This window comes from Chiloscyllium punctatum, chromosome X (assembly GCF_047496795.1).
Source record: "Chiloscyllium punctatum isolate Juve2018m chromosome X, sChiPun1.3, whole genome shotgun sequence".
NCBI classification, from domain to species: domain Eukaryota; kingdom Metazoa; phylum Chordata; class Chondrichthyes; order Orectolobiformes; family Hemiscylliidae; genus Chiloscyllium; species Chiloscyllium punctatum.
The window spans coordinates 12584049-12591753 of NC_092791.1; positions in this window are offsets into that span (position 1 = coordinate 12584049).

Below are 7705 nucleotides of genomic sequence, written 5' to 3' on the forward strand. Positions count from 1 at the left end.
GACGCTCAGTAACAGCAGTGTGTACTATCTACAAGATGCCCTGCAGAAATTCACCAAAGATCCTCAGACAGCACCTTCCAAACCCACAACCACTTCCATCTAGAAGGACAAGGGCAGCAGATACATGGGAACACCACCCCCTGCAAGTTTCCCTCCAAGCCCCTCACCATCCTGACTTGGAAATATATCACCGTCCCTTCAGTGTCACTGGGTCAAAATCCTGGAATTCCCTCCCTCAGGGCATTGTGGGTCAACCCACAGCACATGGGCGTTTTGTTAAAAATTCATTCACAGGATGAGGGTGTTGCTGGCCAGGTCAGCATTTATTGCCTGTCCCTAATTGCCCAGAGGGCAGTTAAGAGTCAACCTCATTGCTGTGGGTCTGGAGTCACGTGTAGGCCAGACCAGGTAATGACGGCAGTTTCCTTCCCTGAAGGACATTAGTGAACCAGATGAGGTTTTCTGACAATGGATTGATGGTCACCATTTGACTCTTAGTTCCAAATTTGTTTTATTACATTTGAATTCAACCATTGTGGGATTCAAGCCTGCGTCTCCAGAACATTAACTAGGTCAACAGTCCAATGAAAATACCACTGGGCCATCACCTTCCCCCTAAGCTGTTACCTTCCCACTGCAGTGGTTCAAGACTGATGTGGACGTGCTGGTGTTGGACTGGGGTGGACAAAGTTAAAAATCCCACAACACCAGGTGATAGTCCAACAGGTTTATTTGGACGCACTAGCTTTCAGAGCGCTGCTCCTTCATCAGGTAAGTAGTGGGGCTAGAAGCACTTTAACTTGGTTCAAGAAGGCAGTTCACCACTACCTTCTCAAGGGGCAGTTAGCAATGGGCCACATGCCTGTCAAAGCAAATATATTGCAGGTTCTGGAAATCTGAACGAGACACCGAGAAGGCTGGAGAAATTCAGCACCAGTGGAGAGAAAGCAAACAGTTCCAGTACAGGATGACTATTTCCAAACTCTGAGCTGTCGCTATGTAAGGGCCGGTGGGGTGGAAAGGACTGGTTTTCACAGTGAGTCAGCACCTGTGACACCCCTCTGCGTTCCCCCAACTAATGACCTACCCAAGGCACAACGATGCCAAGCAAAGGGAACCATCCACGCTAACCTGCACATCCCTGGGCACTATGGGACAATTTAGCATGGCTAATCCACCCTAACCTGCACATCCCTGGGCACTATGGGACAATTTAGCATGGCCAATCCACCCTAACCTGCACATCCCTGGGCACTATGGGACAATTTAGCATGGCCAATCCACCCTAACCTGCACATCCCTGGGCACTATGGGACAATTTAGCATGGCCAATCCACCCTAACCTGCACATCCCTGGGCACTATGGGACAATTTAGCATGGCCAATCCACCCTAACCTACACATCCCTAGGCACTATGGGACAATTTAGCATGGCCAATCCACCCTAACCTACACATCCCTGGGCACTATGGGACAATTTAGCATGGCCAATCCACCCTAACCTACACATCCCTAGGCACTATGGGACAATTTAGCATGGCCAATCCACCCTAACCTACACATCCCTGGGCACTATGGGACAATTTAGCATGGCCATTCCACCCTAACCTGCACATCCCTGGGCACTATGGGACAATTTAGCATGGCCAATCCACCCTAACCTACACATCCCTAGGCACTATGGGACAATTTAGCATGGCCAATCCACCCTAACCTACACATCCCTGGGCACTATGGGACAATTTAGCATGGCCAATCCACCCTAACCTACACATCCCTAGGCACTATGGGACAATTTAGCATGGCCAATCCACCCTAACCTACACATCCCTGGGCACTATGGGACAATTTAGCATGGCCATTCCACCCTAACCTGCACATCCCTGGGCACTATGGGACAATTTAGCATTGCCAATCCACCTTAATCTGCAGATCATTGGACTGTGGGAGGTAACTCTCACAGGCAGTCGCCCAAGAGTGGAATCGAATCTTGGTCCCTGGTGCTTTGAGGCAGCTGTGCTAACCACTGAGCCATCATGAGGGAAAAATTTTTTCACGCATCACTCATTGCATGTTATAGAGTCGTACAGCACGGAAACAGGCCCTTAGTTCCACCCAGTCCATGCTGACCATAACCCTAAACTGATCTAGTCCCACCTGCCTACTCCTGGCCCATATTCCTCCAAATCTTTCCTATTCATGTCCTTATCCAAATATCTTTAAACATTGTCACTGTACCCATATCCACTACTTCCTCAGGAAGTTCATTCCACACAGGAACCACTGTCTGTGTAAAACAAATTACCTGAAGAAGGGCTGATGCCCGAAACGTCGATTCTCCTGCTCCTTGGATGCTGCCGGACCTGCTGCGCTTTTCCAGCAACACATTTTTCAGCTCTGATCTCCAGCATCTACAGTCCTCACTTACTCCTAAAACAAATGACCCCTCATTTTTAAATCTCCATGCCCCCTCATTCATTTTTAATCTTTTATGTGCTGAAATCACCTTACCCACCCCCCCCACCCACCCCCGCCTGAATCTACTCTCTCCAAGTCACTCAGGAGTTTGAGAAGATCTGTCAGATTTTGCACTGGAACCCTGGGGTCAGTGTGATGAGCTTCATTCTGCAAGCTAAGCTTCCCAGGATATGGATCTGATAATCCGATCGCTGTGCTTGCAGTTTCCTGACACACGCTCTTGCATGACCACATGGATTGGTGCCAGGAATCTTGATTAGGAAGAAGGAATTTAATGCTTATCATCAGATACGTTCCCTTAAAAGGAGGATTGAATTCTGCCGCAACAAGCCAATGATATAATGGAGTCAAGATGTAATGTGAGCCAAATAAGGAAAAACACCTCATGGTTACATCACAAAGTAACCAGCAGTCTTTTTCTGAAGACCTGACTGTCGTTCTGAAATGCTCAAACAGTTACTAATGGAAGAGTAGCTGTCAGTGCATGGTACTGCATTGCTGCCAGCGAGGAGCTATTAAGATCTCACAGAAAGATGACCCACTTCTCTGATTCTTCCAGGCCATCAAGGCAACTTGGGGAGACCATGAGGCAGCAGACTGGAAGACAGAGAGAGGCAGGCAGGAAGAGAGAGAGAGAGAAAAAAAAAGATGTCAAGAGCCAGAGAGAGAGAGAGAGAGAGAGAGAGAATGGCATAGAGAGACTGACAGAGTCAAGGAGGCATGCAGGAACAGAAACCAACAGACTGAGAGCAAAATAGAGACAGATGGAGAGAGAAACGCGTATGAATGACAACATTGAAAAGGAAGCAAGAGCGTCAAGAGAAAAGGGAACGTGATGGGGATAATGAAGAGATATACAAAAAAAAATCGACTTCCTAGCAGAGTGCAGCATGTTGGCTCAGTGGTTAGTACTGCTGCCTCACACCACTAGTAGACCCAGGTTCAATTCCCCTCTCTTGGGTGACTGTGGAGTTTACACATTCTCTCCCTGTCTTATACCGTCTGGGAGCTCCAGTTTCCTCCCACAGTCCAAAGATGGGCAGGATAGCTGGGATTAGTAATGGGAAGTGCCTGTAGTATGCAGGTTAGGAACTGAAAGTTTTTAAAAAGGGCATTTCAATTCATACGTGGGCATAACTGTCTGGGCCCAGCATTTATTGCCCGTCCCTAATTGTCCCTTGAGAAGGTGGGGGTGAGCTGCCTTCTTGAACACTGCAGTCCATGTGCTGTGGGTAGACCCACAATGCCCTGAGGGAGAGAATTCCAGAATTTTGAATGGAAAATGCAGGGTTACAGGGTTAGGTCTGGGCGGGATGCTCTTCGGAGGGTCAGTGCAGACTCAATGGGCTGAATGGCCTGCTTCCACAATGTAGGGAGTCAATGATGATTCTAAAGTCTTAGAGATGCACAGTTGAAGGATGCAGTCGGTGGAGTTGGGCACAACAGATAAGATTCGCGGGGTATTTTGTATAGCATGCAATGAGTGATGCATGAAAAAAACTCTTCCCTCAGTTGGCAGCACACTCACCTCTGAGTCCAAACTCTGTGGGTTTCACTCCCATTCCAGAGACTGAGTCCAGGATGACATTCTAGTGTAGTACTGAAGGAGCAATCTTTCAGACCACACAATGGCCAAGATTCTGAGGTTCCAACAACAGCGAATGCTGAGATAGGGAGACAGTGGAGCGGGAATGTGCAGTCTCCGTTTGGGTGCAAGGAGACATTGCTGGCCAGAAAGTGAATTTGGAAGTCCCACGCCCAAGTTTCAGTCAGGCAGGAGCAGATAGGGGTTGGGGATTGCTCACATACTGTTTGCTCCAAGGTGGCGGCACCATTTTGGAAATTGGACATCCAGTCTTGGAGGCACCCAGTACAGAAACAGCCCATTCGGTCCAACCCCCCCCCCCATGCTGACCAGATATCCCAACCTAATCCAGTCCTGTTCCCCAGCACTTGCCACATATCCCTCTAAACCCTTCCTATTCATATACCCATCCAGATGCCTTTTAAATGTTGTAATTGTACCAGCCTCCACCACATCCTCTGGCAGCTCATTCCATACACACACCACCCTCTGCGTGAAAAGGCTGCCCCTTGGGTCCCTTTTAAATCTTTCCCCTCTCACCTTAAATCCTATGCCCCTCTAGTTCTGGACTCCCTGACCCTGGGGAAAATATCTTGCCAGTTTAAACTTGTGTAGCCTCTGTTTTGGAAGCCTTTTTAAACTCCATCTGGTGTGAAGACATGAGCCACAAATCAGAGGCAGAAAGAATCGAAAGCCAGGTAAAAATGGCATCGCTCCCTCTAAAGTTCATCGCAAAATGCCATCGCCTGAGTTATATTCAGGTTGACTAAAATGCTTCACGACAGTACTGTGGCTGCAGAAGCTATATGGCCATTACTTCATGTGGCTGTCAATTTGTTACTTCTGGCAACTAGTCAATCTACAATGAAAGATTACCCACTGGCTAAAGAAGCATCACCAGAACGAATCGTCTCCTCATGACAAAGTGCTGGGGAACAGGACTGGATTAGGTTGGGATATCTGGTCAGCATGGGGGGGGTGGGGGGGGTTGGACCGGTATTAGCTTGGTAAAGAACAGCTCCCAGCCATCTGTTTGGCTGTTTCAAAGCTCTGACAGATGTCTGAGCTGTTGGCTGGCTGTAGATACTTGAAGGATTCGGCAGTGATCATAATAAGGTCAGCCAGTGGACCTCCTAGAATATGAGTTCCCTGATTGGAGCTGTTAACCTGGTCCAATCCGGGACCTTTAGCTGACAGACATCTACTGGAACGTTACCCTGGAGTTGTTCAGGGAGAGGTGGGCGCTGCAGGGAGTGGAGTGTATTATTTCCCCCTCTAACTCTATTTTGATTTAATCCCTACCCTCCCCTTCACTGTTTTGATCACACAGCATTGCCCTTTGGTGTGAAGGGCTTGTCACTGGTCACTCGGATGTTTTCCTATCTTCCTGGTGGTGGAAACTGAATAAAGATTCGTACACCTTGTGTCTCACACCTGCACCCACGCAACATGGGTGCTGGGGAAAATATAAGCACTCCCGCAGTTAGGCGGTAGTGTGGGGGTTAAAAAAAAAGAAAAAAAACCTTCAAAGGCAAAAAAACAAAAAAAAACTGGAGAATCAGATATCCTAAAGAAAAAAAGAGAGAAAAATAAAAATAAATAGGACTGTCAGTGGTCCATTTTGTGTTAGGGAGGGGATTGTCTCTGTGCTGTCTGGACCACAGTGTGTGTGTTACTGCTGTTGGTTTTCTACTAACGAGGAGAATTTCCTTTATCTCTCCCCCTTGTTTCAGGTCGACTTTTTTGATTTTTGGTTTTCTTTATTTTTTTGTTGTTGTAAAAACAAAATAACATGGCTGTCAGATGTTCTGTTCACTCTGAGTGCTGACTTTGAGGGAGTTGGACCAGTGTCAAGGACTCACACAGTGGTTAGCACTGTTGCCTCACAGCACCAGAGACCTGGGTTCAATTCCCACCTCAGGCGACTGACTCTGTGGAGTTTGCACATTCTCCCCGTGTCTGCGCGGGTTTCCCCCGGGTGCTCCGGTTTCCTCCCACAATCCAAAAAAGTGCTGGTTAGGCAAATTGGCCATCAAAAATTGCCTGTAGTGTTAGGTGTAGGGGAAATGGGCCTGGGTGGGTTACGCTTTGGCGGGTCGGTGTGGACTTGTTGGGCCGAAGGGCCTGTTTCCACACTGTAAGTAATCTAATCTAATCTAATCAAAAAAAAATAAAGGATCACTTAGTGATGAGATACCAGCCTCTGTGGAATATTTCAGTCCCTAATTCCTGGTCAACTTTGCAACCATACTTGTAATGCACCTACCCACAGCAGACATGGCTGATCAGCACATTCAGGCCAATACATTTGGACATGGAAACAGCAGGGGTGTGCCTGTCTCCAGAAAAAAAAAGAAAAAAAAAATCAACTGAAACGCTCACTGCTTGTCACTGGCCACTCGGGTGTTTCCTATCTTCCTGGTGGTGGAAACTGAATAAAGATTCGTGCACTTTGTGTCTCTCACTGTGTCTCACACCTGCACACACACACACCATGGGTGCTGGGGGGAAAAAAAATGAAAGAAAGAAAAAAAAATAAACAGGAGCATCAGAGGTTCTGTTCTCTCTGAGAGCTGGCTCTGAGGGAGCTGGGTCAGTGTTCAAGGGAAAAAAAAACAGGAGATCACACCTGCACAAACACACCATGGGTGCTGGGAAAAAAAATAAGCACTACCGCAGTTAGGCGGGAGTGTGGGGGTTAAAAAAAGAGAAAAAAAAATCAACTGGAACACTGAGGGTTCTGTCCACTCTGAGCTCGCTGGGTCAGTGTCATACACCATGCACATGTTAACAAAGCTGAAAATGTGTTGCGGGAAAAGCGCAGCAGGTCAGGCAGCATCCAAAGAGCAGGAGAATCGACATTTCGGGCACGAGCCCTTCTTCAGGAATGAGGAAAGTGTGTCTAGCAAGCTAAGATAAAAGGTAGGGAGGAGGCACTTGGGGGAGGGACGTTGGAAATGCGATAGGTGGAAGGAGGTTAAGGTGAGGGTGATAGACCGGAGTGGGGGTGGGGGTGGAGAGGTCGGGAAGGAGATTGCAGGTTAGGAAGGCGGTGGTGAGTTCGATGGTTGGGACTGAGACAAGGTGGGGGGAGGGGAAATGAATCTGAACTCAGATTTCTCCAGTTTCCTCATTTCCCCTCCCCCCACCTTGACTCAGTCCCAACCATCGAACTCACCACCGCCTTCCTAACCTGCAATCTCCTTCCCGACCTCTCCACCCCCACCCCCACTCCGGTCTATCACCCTCACCTTAACCTCCTTCCACCTATCGCATTTCCAACGCCCTTCCCCCAAGTCCCTCCTCCCTACCTTTTATCTTAGCCTGCTGGACACACTTTCCTCATTCCTGAAGAAGGGCTCATGCCCGAAACGTCGATTCTCCTGCGCCTTGGATGCTGCCTGACCTGCTGCGCTTTTCCAGCAACACATTTTCAGCTCTGATCTCCAGCATCTACTGTCCTCACTTTCTCCACATGTTAGCAAAGGGTGACTTGGTGACAGGATACTGACCTCTGTTAAACTATTTCAGAGTCTGTGCTGGTGAATTTATTTGCACCATACTTCATGGGAATGTCAGTTTAATGGCTTCCCCTCCCTCCAATCCACCAGGGAATTCAGCTTTGCAATGGTTGTTTGCATA